The 21,684-nt window shown below is 35.6% G+C and overlaps 1 long non-coding RNA gene across 1 annotated transcript in view; it reads right to left on the bottom strand.

Annotated features, from left to right (window-relative positions):
* Positions 1–15,512, bottom strand: part of LOC105521735 — a 28,144-nt gene extending 12,632 nt beyond the window's left edge. Inside the window, exons 1-2 of the long non-coding RNA XR_001003313.1 lie at positions 13,518–15,512; positions 9,688–9,767 (exon numbers count right to left, since the gene is read on the bottom strand). This is a non-coding gene — a long non-coding RNA (uncharacterized LOC105521735). The remainder of the gene's footprint in view (positions 1–9,687; positions 9,768–13,517) is intronic.
* Between the last annotated feature and the right edge of the window lie 6,172 nt (positions 15,513–21,684).

The raw sequence follows: 21,684 nt of genomic DNA, 5'->3' as shown, positions 1-21,684 counted from the left end.
TTTTTTTTTTTTTTTTTTTGACAGTGTCTTACTCTGTCAACAGCCCAAACTGGATTGCAGTTGCTTGATCTTGATTCACTGCAACCTCCTCCTTTCAGGTTCAAGCAATTCTCAGCCTCAGCCTCCCAAGTAACTGGGATTACAAGCATGCACCATCATGCCCGGCTAATTTTTGTATTTTTAGTAGAGACGGCATTTCACCATGTTGGCCAGGCTGGTCTCAAACTCCTGACCTCGTGATCCGCCTGCCTCAGCCTCCCCAAGTGCTGGGATTAAAGGCGTGAGCCACCACACTCAGTTCAATTTCTCAAAGCAATAAGAAATTTAATTTGTTCACTGTAAAGCAGAGTTCCAAGTAAGATTAGTTGTGTGATTTTAGCAAAGTTACCTAACCTAGCTGAACCTCTGTCTTCACATTTCCATATTTGGCATGCATGTGCGTGTGTGTGTGTGTGTGTGTGTGTGTGTGTGTGTATGTGCGCCTGAAATGGGGGGAGAGAGAGAGAGAGAGAGAGAGAGAAAGGACAGTGGTATCTAGCCACAGTTTAGAATTGGAAATTAATGAGATGACTACTGAACACATATTTTTAAATTACTTTAATCACTGTCCAAATTCTGTAAGCTCTCTTTATTATGTAACAAAACAGTTTATAATTTAATTTCAAAGTTAAAATGGACTAATCCCCCAGCAATTCAGTAAAACCTTTGCAATGAAATTTTTCTCTAATTGAAAATTTAGGATGATTTAAATAGAATGAGAACTGAAATTAAAGCGGGAAAAAAAGAATAAGCTATGCATACTAATAGAGAAAAGAAGATATCTAGAAGAAATTTAATATATTTAAAAACATATTTCATTTTAATAATATATTATTTACTATAAATTTTCCTTAGGTAGGTTAAAAGATCTATACATAGTAAATTTTTATTAAATGTTGTCATAAATATTTGTGTATGTATTTCTTACCTTGCATTAAGAGTAACTCTTTATGTTATTTGAATTTGTCTAATTGAATTTCCTTCCTATAATTTATTTGTCAATTTAACGAGGTTTTTTGTTCAAAGCTTAAAAGTTGTAAATCAAAATTATCCAAATGTGTTAAAACATCAGAATGTCTAAGAAATTTTTGTAAAAATAAAATCTAAGTCTAATTTCTAAATGATTTCTACCACTTCCCCCAAAAAGAATCAGTTCTCATGGCTTAAAATTGTATACGAAAAGCATCATTTGAGAAACAGTGTTTAAAACTGGAAACAATCCATGATTATGGATCTCAGTAGAAGTTAACTGTGCACTCACAGCACACATCTGAACTAGATAGAAGCTAACCCTTTCATTAGTAGAATAGAATAAGAAGATGTCTGCTTTTGCAAATCCAAATTAATGACATTCTGGTGTCTCTGTATATGTACATTTATGGTTTGCATGTCTTCACTTATCAGGGATCATGGTGACAATGACTAATATTCCCTTTTACATTTATCAGAGCTTTTTTTGCCAAAATTTATTATAGTACCTGATATATGGGAAAAGATTTCTCTTCAGATTTATAGAACCTGTTTTTAAACACTGAATGGCAGGGGTTTTGTTGATTTTTTTAACATAATTTGCTATACCTAATATTGATATTTACATTTAATTATCACAGCATCTACTTCCAAGGGTTCTTCCAAATTCTTCTACCTTGTTTTGGATATGAAGAAAGAAAATATTTTTGTACAGCTGTGCAAGGTGTTTTGGTTTTAAACTAAGTGTTATTATCAGAGTCAAAAAGTTAAAATTTTATAAAGTTTATAAAGAAAGGAAGTTACAGTATGCTAAGATTAATATATAATTGAAGAAAGAAATTTCTTCATAAATTTAGTGTAGCCAAAGTTTGGAATATTTCTGAAGTTTACAAAGTGCACATTAATGTCCTGGGCCTTCACATTCACTTACCACTCACTCATTCAGTGACTTACCGAGAGCAACTTCCAGGCCTGCAAGCTTTACTCATCATAAGTTCCCTACACAAGTGTAATATTTTGAAAGTCTTTAATACTGTTTTCTTACTATAACTTTTTAACATCTGTAGGTAATTGCACATAATTGTACACAATTTCTTACCATTATGTTCAATTGGCCACAAAATTCAGTAGAGTAACATGCTGTACAGTTTTATAGCCTAGGAACAATAGGCTACACCATAGAGCCTGGGTGTGTATTAGACTGTACCATCTAGTTTGTGTAAGTACATGCTATGATGTTCCGCAATGACTAAATCATATAATGACACATTTCTCAGAACATACTCCTGTCATTAAATGACATATACTTATTTTACTTCTTGTCTGGCAATTTTGGCTATTCTTTTCAAAGTGAAATCTCTGAGTTATAATTACTAAATAGCCAGGTGATAACACACTGTTTTTCCAGATAAAGAGCAGTTTGGTAGAAGAGTATATTAATTAACATTTGCCACAAAACCTCGATAACTTTTACAGCAACAATCCTCAAATGTTTTGATCATAGAACCACTTTTTTTCCTTAAAAACTAGATCCCAAAGAGCTTTTATTTCTGTAGGAGATATATATATCTCCTACAGAAATAAATAAATAAATATATGTGTGTGTGTATATATATATATATATATATTCCTTATTAGAAAACATTGAATTCAGTTTTAAAATATTCTTATAAATAACATAAATTCATTACATGTTAAAATCGATATAATGTGTTTTATTAAAATAACTATATTGTTTAGAAAATTATAAGAGTAGCATAATTTTTCAGTTTTGTAAACGTCTGCATTGCCTCACTTATTAGAAAATAGCTAGATTTTCATACCTGCTTCTACATTCGGTCTGTTGCAATATGTTATTTGGTTGAATTATATGAAGAAAATCTGCCCTCACACAGACATGGATTGGGACAGAGGAGGAACTTACAGACCCCCGAAGGGTCTCAGAGACATCTAACTCTATTCTTTTCATTGCTTTCATTTTTATTTTTCTTTATTAACCACTTTACAGTGATTACCCTTGGTCTTTCTTTTCTTTTTTCCTTTAATGCCTTACATATTTTATTTATTTTCCTTTCCTTTCGTATTGTTCTTTACCTTATTATCTTTTAAATTACTCCTTTCCTTGCTGACCTCTAGCTCCCTTCTCCACTTTTCCTTCCTCCCCTTGAAACCCTCTCTACCCTGTTCCCTTCAAGTGATATACAAAACCGAAGTGTCTTTCTGAAAATGGAATTATCTTGGGAGATATTGGAAAGATACGGTATTTTCTGTATCTCCTTAATTTTTTTTTTCTGTAAAGAGCACTATCCAGTAATACAGGCCAAACCAAAAACAAAACAAAACAAAACAAAAAGGTGGTGAAGGGGGTCATGTTTCATTATCCACTTTCTGTTAAACTGGGGCTGGATGCAGAAAAGAAGAGTTGAAAGAAAAGAGATTTAGAATGTATTCTGAAAGGAGATGTAAATCTAAACATCTCATCTCATGACTCTTCTTCCAAAATACATCCTAAATCTTTTTTTTTCAATCAACTCCTCTTTTCTACATCTAATGCCAGTTTAATCAATGATTTCCCCTTTTCTGTGGTATTACAACAGTCTACTAATTGGTTTTCCTACTCTCCACTTGCCCAATCACACTACCACCACCACAATTAATTCTCCATTCAATGGCCAATGTGATTGTCATAGATGCTCTTGCTGATCCACTTTGATGTTCCACTCATTGCTCAGCTGTTGTGTCAGCTGATAATAACTCACAGCTGACCGTGGTCTTCTCTGGAGTGTTGACTTACAGCAAATGCGAGTTCCAATGAAACTTTTCAATAAATTCCAACCTCTTCATTATTGCCTACAAAATACTGCTTTAATAGGTTCCTGCCCACCAGCTCACTTTGTTTCCTATTGGCAAGCTAGGAAAGGTCCTTACCTGGGGCATTTGCTCTTCAGTCCAGAATGCTCTTCCCTGAATATTTGTAGAGTTAATTGGCAATGTTCAGATTTCAACTCCAATATTAACTTCTAGTAGTGGGGATTTCTCACCACTCTGCCCAAATGTACCTTCTGTCTTCCCTTTGTCAGTAATTCTGTTAAGTTACTACAGGTGTTTTATATTTTTCAGATAATTAATTACCATAAAAATTATCTTATATATGTATTTGTTTATTTTTATTACATCTCCTTACCCATATTAGACTTTATATTAGTACAAATAAACTTTTATCAGCTTAATCTTTTGAGATTTTATTTTTACATCTGCAGGCGTGTATTATCTAGACTAAAAATAGAACATCAATAGTATGTATCCTTTTCTTCATAAAGTTCATAATCTAGTAAAAGAGAAAGTAAAGATATACAAGTGTATTAGCTGTCTTTTGCTGTCAAAGCAAATTACCCCAAACTCAATAAAATAAAACAGTAAACATTTATTATCTCACAGTGTCTGAGGGTCAGGAATCTAGGTGTCTTATCTGGCTGGTTCTGTCTTGGGATCACTCACAAAGTTTCAGCCACATATTGACTGGAGCGATAGTTATCTCAAGGTTCAATGGGGAGGAGTGAATGTGAATATCATTCATTTCCAAGATAACTGATATTGGTGGGTTTCAGTTCCTCACGATGTGGGCCTCTCCAAAGGTTGCCCGAGTAGCCACAATATTGGTTTCCCTAGAATGAGTAATTCAGGGGAGAGAGGAAGAAAAAGAGAGTGAGAAGAGCAAGAAAGAAATAAAATTCTGGAAGGAAATCACAGATTTTTATAACATAATCTTGGAAGTGAAATCTTATTACTTCTGCCATATGCTATTCACTAGAAAAGAATAACTAAGTCTAGTCCTCAAAAGGAAATGAATTAAGCTGTGCATTTTGTAATGAGGAGTATCAAATAATTTAGAGATATGTCTTTTAAATGACTACAATAAGTTAGCAAAGTTATATGTGAAAAATTCCAATAATATAGGCAAAGCATTTTAAGAATTTATAAATACATAAGAACAAGTTAAATTAAAGTGGTAAGTAAAGGTTTAAATTAAAAAAATGGTTACTGATGCCTTTTGATAAATGAATATTTGATAAAAATCATTTTAGAGAGAAGAAAAAAGAAACTGTAGAATTTGACTGAGGAATAGAAAATAGTTTGACCAAGGCAAAATTTTATGTGAGAGAGGAGTATTTGGATTGGTGATCTGTTGCTGAAGGAAGAAAGCCACCTATGCCTGTTCTTCTATGATTTACAGATGGCCAGAAAATAATAAAAGAAAATTTAAAAAAATCCTTGCAAATGCTTATGGCTTAATCAGCATAGCCCTGCTCTTAGAGAAAGTGAAGCAGCAGCTGTGCAAGATGTGATTCAGGATTCCATCCAATTGCCAGCTTCCCAGCATCCTTACAACTTGCATAGTGCTAGATGTACATGTATCCTTCCCTCCAACAAGAAAATGTGTCAATTTTTCAATAGGAGCTTGCACTCCATTTGAGATTGCACCCTATTAAATTTCAATGAATAACTCATTTTATTGACTAATACATCTCAGAAGCATGATAAATACTTTTATGGCCCCTTTTATTGTGCAAGTGCTTTATCAATGTTCATATTCAGATTTGCTTTTTCAACTGAGAGTATGCTAATACATAAAACCAGGCAAATATGTTACTCAGATAGACAGCTAAATCCTGGGGTGGGGTAAAAGTAAAGTAAAGGAACTAGCTAATAATTTCCCAACTGATCGATTAAGTCAAAAGCTCAAACTATCCACCAGATTACAGCTTTGTTTAAACCCTATTAATTACAAACTTGGAGGACAAAAGAAGACTGACCACAAAAGCTTAGAATTCTTGAAGTGGGCTTAAATTCTTTCATTTATCTTGGGAGGGAGCAAAGATATTATTTTTATCAAAGTTTATACAGGAGTAACCCTAATGGTGAAGTTAAACTCCTGAGACGTTTTATAGTACATAAATCTCCAATATGTGACATGTTTTCTGATGCCTCACCAAAGGCAAACATATTATAAGATGCAACTGACACACTACTTCCAAACAGAAGCCAGGGAACTGCCAACACTTGTAATGGCCAAACATAAAAACAATTAGGTCATCATATCAGATTGTTTACCTGTTTCTGTAATACAATTGGAAAATATGTTCTGACAGTTTCAAAAAAATATAATTTTTTGAGAATTGAGGATGGCATAACCTTTTTATGGTTTTACAAATGTTATAAAATATAGGATCTATCTCGAGAGTAATTTCACCTTGATTTTCAATTAACTTAACCAAACAAGGTAAATGCCATTAGTCACAATAACTTTTACAACCTCAGTCATTATCCATCAAACTACTTTGTGGACCATTTCTGTTTTTATAGTTGGAATAAATAAACATGACATAAAACACATCAAGTCTTTTCATCCTGCAGTAGCTAAACTTGTCTATCTTCTATGCACATTTCAAGCTATGAAGAGTTTTTTTTGTATATTCTATATCCTTTAAAAAAATGGTGGGCAAATGTTTAACACAGTAAACTACACAGTGTGGAAGTGGAGAAAATGTGTGCTTATATTTAATAAAAAAAAGGGCAGTGTTCATTTAGAAAATATATGCTTTTAGACTCCGTCTCAAAAAAACATATATATATACACACACACTTTTAGTATTAATCAAGAATGTGCTGTGTCACACTATCAATTTCTTTCTTTTTTGTTTCTTTTTTTTAGACAAAGTTTCACTCTTGTCACATAGGCTGGAGTGCAATGGCATCATCTCCACTCACTGCAACCTCTGCCTCCTGGGTTCAAGTGATTCTCCTACCTCACCCTACCAAGTAGTTGGGATTACAGGTATGTGCCACCACACCCAGCTATTTTTTTTTTTTTTTTTCAGTAGAGACGGGGTTTCACCAAGTTGGCGAGGCTGGTCTCGAACCCCTGACCTCACGTGATTGCCTGCTTCAGCCTCCCAAAGTGCTAGAATTACAGGCGTGAGCCACCACAACCAGCCCACACTATCAATTTCTTTTTCTTTTTGTTTCTTTAAGACAGAGTTTCACTCTGTCACCCATGGTGGAGTACAATGGCATGATCTCGGCTCACTGCAACCTCCGCCTCCCAGGTTCCAGCAACTCTCCTGCCTCAGCCTCCCAGGTAGCTGGGATTACAGGGTCCCACCACAACACCCAGCTAATTTTTGTAGTTTTTAGTAGAGACGGGGTTTCACCATGTTGGACAGGCTGGTCTCGAGCTCCTAACCGCAGGTAATCCTCCCGCCTCAGCCTACCAAAGTGCTGGGATTACAGGGGGGAGTCACCCCACCTGACCCACACTATCAATTTCTAATGCTAATTGGGCACAGTTTCTAAAGGTTACCTATCAATCCTTAATAAGAAATATACACATTGTACATTCTAAGGAGATGGTATTTTCTCACACTTGTAAGATAAATTACTGTTCATTTTATTTGTGTTCCTTGCCCTCACTCACTCACACGTTTGAGCCAGTAGCTCTCATCTTAACTTCCAGGAAGGAATAATTAACCCAACGCTTTAACGCCATCACAGGGGTGTCAATGTTCTGTATTTCTCCTCCCAGTCTCACCCTGTGTTTTCTCTTCCTCATGTCTTGTTTTCCTTTTTTAACAAATTACTCATCATTTTTAATAGCACTGCTTCTGAAATCAATCAACTCTACTAAATGGTTCAAACAATTGGATGCAAAAGTACAGTTTAAAATTTCACAGGTTTTATTTTAAAGAGGAAAAGCAAACTTCCTCAGGAAGAACAATATCCAATCAGGAGTGTGGAAAGGTTCATAAGACAGTCAGTGGTGGAAGGCTTAAAATATGGTTCCCTAAACATCTTTCATATAGACTAGCTCTTCTTTCCTCAAAATTGCTCATTTCTCAAATACTCCATCTTTCTCATAGTTCCTTTAAAATGTAGTGTGTGTATATATATATATAGTGTGTATATATATGTATATATGTATATGTATATAGTTTGTGTGTATATATATACACACACACACACACACATATATAGTGTCAGTATCTGAAATGAAGAAATTACATTGTGATATCTTACCTTTAATTTTCTATTATTGTTTCGACACATAGAGTATATATCTTATCTCATTTAGAAATACACACAACCCTATGAAAGATCTTCAGTAGCCCTATCTTATTCCTGAGGAAGGTATAGTTACAGACAGTTTTTAAGCCATCTCAAGAGTTTTAGGCATTCAGCCCCACAATGGAACTCAGCCCCCTGTCTCTCTATCTTAAGTTCAGCATTCCTAAGATGATACCTGCTGGAATCCAAGTGTTTCTCCATAATCTGAAAAGCAAATTTTTTCTGCTCATCTTAAATATTTTTTTTTGTGACTGGTGTTATGGACTGATTTCAGTCTCCCCAAGACTCGACTCATATGTTGAAGTCCTAATGCACAATGTGATGGTATTTGGAGATGGAGACAATGGGAGGTAATTAGGGCTACATGTGGTTATAAGGGGCCCTCATGATGGAGTTATTGGTGTTATAAGAAGAAGAAAAGCAAAAATTGCTCTGTCTCTGTCATGTTATGACACAGGATGAAGATGAAGATGGCTGTCTACAAGCCAGAAAGAAGACTTCTACCAGAAATTGTATTTAGTGGCACCTTGAATTTAGACTTTCCAGTTTCCAAATTTGAGAAATAAATGTCTGCTCTAAAGTCATCAAGTCTATGATTTTTAATAGCAGCCCAAGCTAACGCAAACAGTTATACAATTCTCATGTTCATAAATTCATTAACTTAGAAATATGATCTTTTTGGGGCCTCTATTTTTCTATTGCTTAAATTTTTTAACAATTATATTAGACTAATTAATACTAATGATATTTATCCATCTCTCACTTTGATTCCCTTTTATTGATGGGATATTCACTTTTACTTGTCTTAGTGGCTTCTCAGAAGGGCTTCATAATGACTGATTTAATCAGAATGTTTGCAGAAGCAAGTAAATTATGTTGCATCACTAGGTAGTCAGTTTAAATGAAAATCATAGATACAGAAGGATCACAAAAAATAAAATTAGTTAATATACTAATTTAGTTAGGAAAGTTATTCCAATTCCAGAAACTTCAGTAGAAGTCACCATCCAGAAAACTCACTATCCTTTGCAGGAATTCAAATAAATGGTGTTTTAGTTAAAAAGCAAAGGAAGGTTCAGAACTTTAGATAAGTTTCAAATAAAAACTAAATACATCATGTTATATTCTAATTTATCACTATCATTATTAATATTCAATCATTGTCTTATGATCTATTTGAAATATTAATCTCTTTTTAAGGCAAACATGCTCATATTCATAAAACAATGGACACCTGTCACAGGTTGGGTTCCTGAAGCAAACACTGAGGTGATATTTGGGATTCATGATAGGATTAAACATATCAGATGAAATGTTTAGAATATTTTAATGCTAAAATATTCAAAGGATCACTTAAACTGAATAAAGCCATTGGAAAATACAAAATATTTGTTTTTTCTTCTTTCCTTTTAACAGACTGAAATCTTTAATCTGAAACTCTTCTTTGAGAGGAGATTAATTAGTAAAATTCTAGTCCCCTCTTTTTGTTCATTCTGTCCATGGAAGGTAGAGTGATTTAAGAAATTTATAAATTTGGGAAAGAATAACTGGGCATACCTGGCTTCACTCTGGCCTTCTTCTTTCTCCGGGAAGCTGACCAACGAGAATATAAGTTCCGGACAGCCTTCTATATGTTTCTGTTTGTGGACAAAGGGTAAACACCAGTGTAATTTTAGTCCTTGCTGCATATAAAAGCATAAAAGCCACATACTAAACTGGCCTCTGTTCAAAATAAAAGAGATATTTGATATTCACCTTTGGTCTTGGTGTAATTTCTCACTATTTCAGTATCTAAACATGAAAGTGGGTGTTCTGAGAGTTTTCCTCAGGAACTCCCAATAGCTATAAAAAATACACAAAACAAAAATCTTAATTTGTCTCATAACAGTGAGTTCAAATTACTTTTCATATGAGTAAAAGAGAAAGGAAAATTAACAAGTAAATTAGAAGAGAATAATTCTGCTTTCACTTCAAGGTAATCAAAATTCTTATAAACAGTATCACTATCTGATAGTAATACAACACAATAAATAATGTAAAAAACTGAAGTTTTTATCTACTATGCCAAATAGGAGTCCTCTGTCTTCTTTTTGTTTGTTTAAGAAAGTATTTTAAAAAGTTAAATTGACCAAATGGGCTACTTATTCTGGCATTGTATAATCAGAGTCAGAAATGTTGAATAAACAAATCAATAAAATGGAGCTGTATATTAAAAACAACAAGCAGGGTTTGTCCTAAATGTTTGCCCCATAGCCAGGTTTACTTTGAGCCAGCATGTAAAAGATTTTGTGATTAGGCCCCAAAGCACAAAAATACCAATTAATTACGATGATTAGATATGTCTTCATTAGTAGTCTATAAATAAATCATGCAAAGCATTATGCAGTCAGCTATCCTGGAAAAATATTCTTCTAAAGGGCTGTGAAAACAGCTTAATTAATTATAAATGCTTTGAAACTTACCACATTATATTTTCAAATGTTAAAGCGTACATACATAGACATGTTATGTATGTTTGGAGGTATTTGTCAACCTGTTTCAGTGTTTCTTAATGCTATCGAGCACTAAAATGCTTCCCAGAATCAAGATGAAAGTGTATTAAAAATCTGTATTTATTGTTAAATGTAAAAATGTTATTTAGAACACTTATATTTCCAATTCCTCTCATGTTTTCAGATGACAGAGTGTTTTTCTTTGATATTTAACTTCTATGCTTCCAGAAATGCTTTGTAAATGTTCTCTTCTCTTCCCATCACATTCCCTCCCTGCCCTCAGAATATTTTCCTCATTTATTCAAAAAGATTTCTTCCCGAAAATGCTCCATTATTAAAAATATTTCATTTATGCTTATAATTAACCCATTTTTTGAAGCTGTATTCCATTCACTCCTTCAGATCTTCTGCCCTCCACCTCTCCCCAGCAGACCCACAGGACAATGATCTCTATGAGCAGCATTAAGTGTTTCCCTTGCCCTGCAGTTTCTAGTTGAGCTTGGCTAATGGATATCCCTGGCAGGAGATCAGAGGTAGGTAGGAAAATTTATTTTCCTTGCTCTTTTTCTGCAGGTTGATTGTATACCTCTGCCAAGGTCACAGTTCTTGACGGGTGATTCTTGCTACACAAATCGCTCTATGGGTTTTAGTCCTTTCAGATATAAGGGTGATAACAGGTCTCTCCACTACAACTGGCCCTGGGATATTGAAATCTCTTTTGATTTCTCTATACCCTGCTCTAGCTTTTGTAGATCATCATTTTATTAATTTCATCTCAAAGTATCTCAAATTATCCAATTTGAGTACATAACCTGTTCTATGCAATACTCTGACATGATTATTTTTGTAAATAAGCAATTCAAAAATAGAGTAAAACATGAACATCCTCATTACATCTTTTGATTTTGAATACTGAAAATACAATTCAAATTGGCCTAAGCACCTGGATTTTTCTAGTTTTCTGAGTCAATATATCACATGCAGAAGGATGCACTTTTCATAGTTACTTATGGTTAACATGGGCCAGAACAGTTCAGGGTACCATCAAGCATGCTTTTGCATATACTACCCTAGAATGAGTGTGTATCAGTCAGGGTCCATTCATAAGACAAAGTCAAGTCAGTTATTTTAACAGAAATGGTTTTATATAAATAAGTGTTAATTAGGTACTAAAGACTTAAAATGGCAAAAAGAAAAATAATTGCATTGTTATGGAAGGAGTTCTAAAGGCTGCAATTACCCTACTAGGACTGGGTATGCAAACATACAATCTCGGAGGAGGGTCTGTGCAGAGCTGAAACTCAGATCTCGGATAAAGCGTGCTGCTTCACCCATGCTTGTGTCTCTTTGCTTGAGGGAAATATCTTATTGGACTAGGACCCAGGCCTCTGAAGAGGAATGCTGATTGACAGCATGAGGGGCTGCTGTTTTTGCAGGAGCACATTGAGACTGATTCTGCAAATGCTGAAGAACTGCAAAGTCAATTAAACATTCTACAGAGACAAACTGCTGCTACCAGCAGGAAGAGGTGAGATGAGGCTAAGGTGATGCTCAATGACAGGAAGCAAACGGGAAGCCAGCACCAAACAAACAAGATGGAACAAGTCTCTTTTCCCTCTTCCATCCTTACAGCTCCCTCTAGTGCTTTCTACTAGCCAAGACTAAGAGGCAGGCAGCTGGCAAAGCAGACATGAAGCCTGCAGATTTCTAGTCCAGCTTCACAGAGCAGAGTGTAGAAGAAAGAGTCTGAGCTGAGAGGCAATAACTTAATAACCATGTAAGGTAACAGCCAGAGGTCAACTATACTGATTGATTAGAAACACAGTTGTAGAATTCCTACTTTACCAAACTTTATATGAGGCCAGATTGTTTTAACCACAGGAAAGTTTTAGACCTTTCAACTTTCTTTCTACTTGGGAAATTAACATGACAAAGAAAACAATTATAACAAAATATGAGAAGTGCCATGACAGAAGCTATAATCTGAAGCTTTTAGCATGGCATTTCAATTACCAATGTAGGGTCCAGGGAGAGCATTTGATTGGAGGTAATGTTGAAGTTGGATTTGAATCCTGAAAAGATTCAATTGACAAGAGCCTACTGAGTAGATACTAGAATTAACTCAAAAGCTTGATAACCATATTTGGGAAAATAGGAAGGTCAAACATCAGAAAATACAGGTAATTTCCACCAGAGGAATTTCCTGGTTACAACACAGGAACCACTCACTGTTGTTCCTGAATACCACTGAACTAGACCTACTATCACTGGGCACAGCTGCCATGAACACAGCAATGGTCAATAATTTTTCACAGGCCTTTTTAAAATTTTGTATCACTTCCTGAAAATTCAAAGTGGGCCATCCAGTAGGTTGAACCTAGGTCAGTTGCCCTGCTCTGGGTGCCAGGGGAAACAAAGAAGAATATATGACCTTGTTAGTCTGACCTTAAATTCTGGCTTCTTCCAAGATTTACATAGTAAGGAATTTTTTTTTTTTTTTTTTGACAGAGTCTTGCTCTATCACCCAGACTGGAGTGGAATTAAGTAGCTGGGACTACAGACACACGCTACCACACCCAGCTAACTTTTGTATTTTTAGTAGAGACAGGGTTTCATCATGTTGGTCAGGATCTTCTCAATCTCCTGACCTCGTGATCCATCCACCTCAGCCTCCCAAAGTATTGGAATTACAGGTGTGAGCCACTGCACCCAGCCCATAGTATGGATTTTAATCCCAAATAAGGTAAACATGTGTATGATAGGTTCACAATATTCCCACTAGCAATAATCTCTTTGGCAACCTAGAATTCATATAAAATCTTTTGCCCATTCTAATCAAAAAAACTTCCTGTCTCATACCATGAAACTTCCTCTCATAGCAAAAATCCAGTTTACCAGCGTTCCAAAAGGAGACAATTTTAACCCTCTTCAGTTACAGCATATAGCTCCAACACTAGAATCCTTGGCTAATCTCCATATTGAACCAAGATCTCCTAGATCCAGTCTTGATCTTGCCACAGTAGTGACTGAAAGAAAGGAGAAGTAGATTTATGTAAATCCTTCATTCCTAGGGGTTCTGAACTCTTACTAGTTTTATCTGTATAGTTCAGTCTTTTACAAATAAATATGGTCACATAAAAATTACCCATAGAACCAACTGGAGACCCACCCTTCCTGATGTATTATGTATCATAAATTATCTTTCCTCTTGACTTTCAATATCAATTACCCTATACAACACACTAACCCATTTTATTATTTGCTGACTCAGGTCATAAGATTCTGAATTGACCAGTTGGCAATGTTCACTCCATGCAACCATCACTGAATACCCTGGTGTAACATTTCTGCCTTGAACATCATTAGTTTCTAAACCAGTAGTTCCCATTATTTCAGAGATAGGAATAAATATATTGTGAATAACTAATTAGGTTTAATTGGGAGATGTACTAATTTCAAGTCTATTGTATACTGACTGTGAAATAAATAGAAATACGTATGTTTCAAATGTTTCAAATCATGGGTAATATCCTATGACATGATACCTAACTTATTCTTCAAAAAAGTATATAAGACTAAACAAACCTAAGGGCATTATCCCATTTTCCTGCTTTGTTCATAGGAAATTGAGTTCCTTGTTTGGAAGAAATTATGAGAAATACAATGACATTGAATAAAGCATTCAGTTGTGTAAGGTATAACGATGCTGACTTGAGGCATTACATGAATTCTCCATGACAAAAGCAGTAAAACAATCATCAACTGATTCTAAGCAAACAGTTGTCCAAACAATTACCCTATAGTATTATAAGTTTGTATTTACTACTTTTGGTAAAATATCTTGGTACACAGGTAAAGGGAATCTTGTGTTGTTGTGCTTGAGTAGCTGCTATCTTTTCAACTATGGTCACTTTGTTCATTAAATTCTAAAGTTTCTATAGAAGGAAGACGACCTACATTGAGAGATTAGGTTAGCTCGTCCATCTAAATATTATGAGCTGTTTGGCTAGAAATGTTCTTTCGATTAACATGTAGCATGAATATTCTTTATATTCTGAGCCTATTTTAAGAAATTCTTCCATGTTTCTCTTCCCCAATCTCCCCCCGCAAAAAAAAAAAAAAAAAAAATCTACCATTAATCCACCAGTTCAGTTCCTTTGAGATCCCTTATCTAGTTTCTAGGCAAACTGGCAGCTACTTGCCATAAATACTGGTAAGTTGACATTTAAGGCAATTTGAAACTATTATCAAAGCACAAGAGAAAACTGGACTTCTTGGGGCATTATTTTGCCCATGAGCTTCACAAGTCATCCAGTAGGTTTTAGAGAGAAAATCCTCCCAATGAGCAAAATAGATTAATGTGTTTAATGCTTGTGTCTAAGAATCTCGAAAAGATCTTAGCATTTCCATTTTTCCAGTGCATTCTTCCCCTGGGAAGTCGTGAGGGGTGCCTTTAAGAAGAGGTACAAGGAATTTTCATAGCGTATTCTTCAGTGTCAATGGGCTATCAATGGGAGTTAGTGTTCAGAGTGCCAAAATACTCTTTCCCTACCAATTCTCTAATTTTTACATAAGAGATGAGGAAAAGCTCTGAATCCAACTGATAGTCTAATTTTACTATCTCTAATACCACATTTTGTTTTTTGCCAGCTCAGTCCCTGCAGCAACAAAAGATAAGAGATTCTTTTATCTTGATCCTGGAAACTCCCTGGATTTCAGTCAGTGCTGTGAGCCTAGAATTCAAGGATTTTAACTTGTCATTCTGTTTCTTTAAGCTGTCCATTGATGTTCAAAACAGCTGCCCCTTCTCTAAGTCCATAAATTCTTCATGTACACCCCACTATTCTGTGGTGGGGGCAACTCAATTCCCAAAAGCCATCACTGCAATGAGCACCTGATGCCAGGTGACTACAGACAACAATTTGATTAGCTTTTTCACTATTACTGAATTCCTGCATTGTCATTTAAGCAAGATTTTGACTGGTTTCTGCCCCAGCTATGCCAGATGAACAATTTAATAGTTTCCACATTCCTTGAAAGTATCTGATGCACCCTATCCCCAGGTAACAATTTCTCTCTCAGTTAAAAATCTTGGATGTGAGCAGAAAAAGCAGTTCTAGCTAATAAAAGGAGAATATAAATTTGTTGAAAGAATGTTGGGTAGCTCACAGAATTAGCTGGCATGATGGGGTACCTGCTAAGAAAATGGGCAGAAAACAACAGAAGCTTTGTAGAGGGAACCACAGCCAAGATTATGATGAAGAAATACTCTGGTTTGGATGCCCCATAGGTACTACCAGTGCCATCAAGAAGATCTGCTGCTGGATACTACCACTGCTACATACAGCAGAAAATAATAAATGGTGGATCCAAAAGACACAAATCCAAACACAGATCATTATCATGCATGAGAAAAAATGAAAAACAAACAGGAGAGAAACAGAAGTTCATCTCTTGGTGATATGCAGCAATATAATTGAGGAAATCATTATTTGAGATTTAAATGGGGAGGGGTTTTGAGAGGCATTTGGCTAATGTGCCAATACCCGATACCTTCCATTACAGCCAATAATCAGCTGGATGAATATTACTTTTTCTTTACTATAACTGGTTCAATGTTTCTACAATAAAGACAATAATGTCTCTACCAAATGATATACCTTGAGGAAAAATTGGTGTGTGTATATATATCTATATACATATATATCACAGGGAATAGTGCCCAGCATGTAGTATGTACTTTATAGGTGTTAGTTAACTATTGGTGGTACTATTGAAGTAATAGCAACATTAAAGTCACCTCAATTTTGAAAAAAAAAATAATTAAAAAGGTATGAGTACAAAGAGAAGGAAGCATTTGTGCAACTGTTACTGTAATCAATTTTTAAACTGTCACTGTAACAACTTGGTCAATTAAGTATCTCCTACTTTTTATCTTATCCTAAAAAAATTAAGCAGTAATCATTACAAAATTGTTTTTCTCAAAGCTGAAACACTTGTCTTCGGATTAAAGTTTCTTTATTAAAAATACTTAATATCCTAAGAATAGAAAGAAAATTTCGCTAAGTATATCTAATAAGAACCAAAATACAATCTGTGTGCTGATAAAACATTAATGGAGAGTCCATTAAAATGAGAAACAAGACAAGGATGCCACTGTGGCTACTGCCTCTGCTTCTAGTTAATGTGATTATACAAACTAATACATATAGGACATGTGAGAATGATAGGAAAATATTACTCTTGCAGAAAAGATGGTTATCTATCTCAAAAGAAAACAAAGGAGTTAAGAAAACACAAATTTTTAAAAGTAAGCCTAATAAAACACTTCCAAAAAAAAATGATTGAGAGCAAGATGGCCAGCTAGAAACCCCCAGCACTCATCTCCTCTACAAAGACAGCAGAAACAATAAGTACATTCTGATGAAAATAACGGAAGGAAAGCTCTGGAGTACTCGAAAGAAATAGCAGAAACTTTGTAGATCAAAAAAACCCCAGATAGCCACACAGAGAGCAGAAGAAAACATCTCACCTCTGTCATTCCATCACCCAGATGGAATCAGCTTGGAACCAAGGGGAAATTCTTCCTATAGGGAAAAGGTAAGCAAGAGGACCCCATCATCCCCCATCACCAACTTGAATACCTACAATCCTCACAGTAAGGACTACTGCAATTCTCACAAGCACTAAGCCCGGCTGAGGGAGCTGCCAGGGATGCACACAGCTGCTGCACCCCACCCCCCGACCCAGAGAAGGCATCAACACTGTCCATCCCACTCCGACCACCCAGCATGGCCCAAGCCATTATCATACTACACGATCTTGGAGCCATAAACATTGCTCTGGGACAAATAATCAAGATACCCTTCTATCAGTTAGGCTTTGTCACCTCTGAACCACTCTCACCTCGTGGCTCATCACTCGTGGGCCAAGCTTATAGTACATGCTAACATATGGGGACAAGTTGCCATGAAGCCATTCAATCTGCTTTTCTCAGCTACTGCTGTGCCATGACCCTCAGGGACTGAGCTGAAGCAGTGTGCTGCCTCACAGGGAAATGATACTTAGCTGCCCAGAGCATTCACACCCTTCCTGTGCTTGAGCTGAAATGGAACCCTGACTTATGGGGAATTGGTGCTTTGGCCAAGTCAAGCATTCTGTACATCCCAGAACTTAACTGACATGGCACCCCACATCCCAGGGAAACAGAGTGTTGACTGAGCTGAGACACACTCCCATATAGCCAAACAGCTGTAATACCCCACTCCTCTGGAATTAGAATAACACCCTAGAGTCTGAGCTGCTGACACAACCTCCTACCCAGGGAATGGAATCATCACTGAGCTGTCCCCTGTACCCGAGGGCTCAAGCGATAGCTTTCTCTGCCATTCTGGGTTTATTGCTGCCACTGAACCTGAAAATACTGCTGTATCCCACCATCTTAGATCCAGAGTCACCATTATGTGATGCTGCATCTTCTGGTGACTGAGTAGCCATGGCGCCCTGTTGGATCTCATTCTCAAATTCCAGCTGTACCCTGCTGCTTGTGCTCGAATCTTCAGAGAATCCTCTTTTCCCTGGAGCCAGGGCAGTGCTATACCCTGCCTTTCAGGGACAGAATTAGAGCTAAAACTTGTCCCCCAGAGCCTGAGTTGCTGGGGGTGCTCAGAGTCACAGACCCTAGCTTTGTTGGCAATCTGCATCCTACACTGACTCAGAAACTGAACCTGTGCCCTGAGACTCAGGTGGCATAATAGGTTCTTTGGACCCTGAGACCAGAAACTCAGCACCACAACCACTCTGAGCACTTTCAGCCTAGAATCCATAACTTCTGCAGCTGATTGTGGGCTGTATCATATTCAACATGAAGAGGGATCCCCTTTGTGGTATTGAAGAGGGATCCCCCTTGGATCCCAAGAAGGAACCAAAACTGTCTATTGTAAGGAAAGATGAGAAGAGGAGAATCCCAAAAGCCCTTGCCATCAAGGTTTCTAACAACCTACACTTCCATGTCCATTTCCATAGACTCCTGCAGCCTACGCCACTGAGGCATCCAGAGTCATCTCTGATTTTGAGTGCAACTGAAGGAGCTGCATGTATCCTATACTATCGCATCCACTCAGAAACAGTCAACATACCCTTTCCATCTGGCATCTTTCATCTGGAGGTGAAAATCTTTTTCTGTGAAAGCCACTCTAAAATTTGGAGAGGTGATGTAATTTTTCTACTGGATATGCAGACATCAACATAGGGGCACAAACCACATTAAAAAGCAAAGAAGTATACACCCCTAAAGGAGCACAATAATTCTCCAGTAGCTGAACTTTAAAGAAAATTTACAAATTCTCCCCCAAAAAACTCAAAATAATACTCTTAAGAAAACCCAACAAGATAAAAGAGAATACAAAAAGGCAATTTAAAAAAATAAGAAAAACAGTTCATGCTTTAAATGAGAAATTTAACAAAGAGATAAATATCATAGAAAAGAACCAAACACAAATCTTGAAGCTGAAGAATTCAATGACTGTAACGTAAAATATCATCAAGAACTTCATCAATAGACTAGATATAGCAGAAGAAAGTGCCTATGAACTTAAAGAAAGGTCTTTTGAAATTACTCAGTGACAGGAGAAAAGAAAGAAGAATAAAAAATAATAAAAATAGCATATGAGACTCCTGGGACACAATTAAGTAAATAAATATTCACATTATGGGAGTTCTAGAAAGAAGAGACACAAAGATAAAAGTCAAAAAGCTTATTTAGTGAAATAATTGCTGAAAAAAAATCAAGTCTTGGAAGAAATATAAACATCCAGATCCATGGAACTCAAATATCTCAAACAGATTCAACCCAAAAAGGTCCTCTCTGAGGCACATTATTATTAAACTATCAAAAGTCAAAGACAAATTTGACAAGTGGCAAGATGAAAGTGTCACGTGACATAGCAGAAACTCATTTATACTATGAGAACATTTCTCAGCAGAAACCTTGCAGGCCAGAAGACAATGAGATGTTTTACTCAAAGTGCTGAGAAAACAAAACAGAACAAAAACTGTCAACCAAGAATACTATACCCACTATACCTGTCCTTCAGAAATGAAGAAAAAAATGAAAAAAAATAGTTTCTCAAATGAACGGCCTAACATTATGCCTCAAGAAACTAGGGAAAAAAACAAACTAAATCAAAAGTTAGCAAAATGAATAAAATAGTAAATAACAGAAAATAAATAAATAAGGACTAGAAAACCTATAATACAAAAATAGCAATAAAACTAATGATTATTTTTAAAAATACACAAAATTAACAAAATTTAGCTAAATTACCTAAGAAACAAAGAGAGAAGATTCAAATATGCAAAATCAGAAGTAAAATTGGATGTATTACAACAGATTTCTTAGAAACAAAAAGGATCTTAAACTATTAGAAAAATTATATGCCAATAAGTTTGACAGCCTCAAAAAATGGATAAATTCCTAGAAAATTACAACCTAACAGGATTGAATCAAAAAGAAATATAAAGCCTGAAGAGACCTATAACAAAAGAATAAATTAAAGCTGTAATTAAAAGACTCCCCACCTTCCCCCAAAAAAATGCCCAGGACCAGATGGCTTTACATTTGGATTCTACAAACCTTTCAAAGAAGAATTAATACCAATACTTTTAAAACTCTTCCAAACAGTAGAATACTTCCTAACACATGTTACGAGACCCACATTACTATCATATGTGAGCCAAATATACCACTAGAAAATAAAACTACAGGCAAATATCTCTTACGCACATTAATGCAAAATTCCTCAATAACATATTAGCAAATCAAATTCAACAGCACATAAGATAAATTATGAATCATGATCAAGTGGAATTTATTCCTGGTATGTAAAGCTGGTTTACCAAATGCAAATCAATGAATGTGATACATCATATTAATAGAATAAAAGGCAAAAACCACATGATCATATCAATTGATTCAGCAAAAGCATTTAACAAATTTCAACGTCATTTCTTAATAAAAACTTCTAAGAATTTAGGTATACAAAGAAAGTTCCTTAACATAATAAAAGCCATTTATGAAAAAAACATAGCTAACATCATAGTTAATGGAGAGAAACAGACTTTTTCTTTAAGATCTGGCACAAGGCAAGCATTCTCACTCTAGCTCCTTCTTTTCAACATAGTATTGGAGGTACTGTCAAGAACAATTAGACAAATAAAAATAAACAAAAGATATCCAAATCAGAAAATAAGAAGTAAAATTATCTCTTTTTGCAGAATACATAATCCTATATGTAGAAAATGCCAAAGATTCCATTGAAAAACTGTTAGCTTTAATTAATGAGTTCAGTAAAGTTGCAGAATATAAAATCGATATAAAAATCCATGGCATTTTTATACACACAACGTTGCCTACCCAAAAAAATAAATCAAGAAAGAATTCCATTTATGAAAATATTAAATAATAAAATAAAATACTTAGGAATACATTTAACCAAGAGGTGAAAGATTGTCCACTGAAAACTAAAACATTGGTGAAAGGAATTGTATTAGTCCATTCTCATGCTGCTAATCAAGACATACCTGAGACTAGGTAATTTATAAGGGAAAGAGGTTTAATTGACTCACAGTTCAGCATGGCTGGGTAGGGCCTCAGGAAACATACAATCATGGCAGAAGGTAAAGCAAGCACATCCTTCTTCACATGGTGGCAGCATCGAGAAGTGCTGAGGAAAAAGCCTGAAATGCCCCTTACAAAACCATCAGATCTTGTGAGAACTCACTCACTATCATGAAAACAGCATGTGGGTAACTGTCCCCTTGATTAAATTGCCTCCCACTGCCCACTGAGTCCCTCCCACAACACGTAGGGATTATGGGATCTACAATTTAAGATGAGATTTGGGTGGGGACACAGCCAAACAACATGAGAAATTAAGGAGAAAACAAATAAATAAAATATATATTCCATGGTCAAGGATGAAAAGAATTAATGTTAAAAAGGCCATACTACCTAAAGCAATATATAGATTTAATGCAATCCCTATTAAATCCCAATGGCATT

This window comes from Colobus angolensis, unplaced genomic scaffold (genome assembly GCF_000951035.1).
Source record: "Colobus angolensis palliatus isolate OR3802 unplaced genomic scaffold, Cang.pa_1.0 Scaffold409, whole genome shotgun sequence".
Taxonomy (NCBI): Eukaryota; Metazoa; Chordata; class Mammalia; order Primates; family Cercopithecidae; genus Colobus; species Colobus angolensis.
This window is presented reverse-complemented; position numbering and strand designations above follow the sequence as displayed.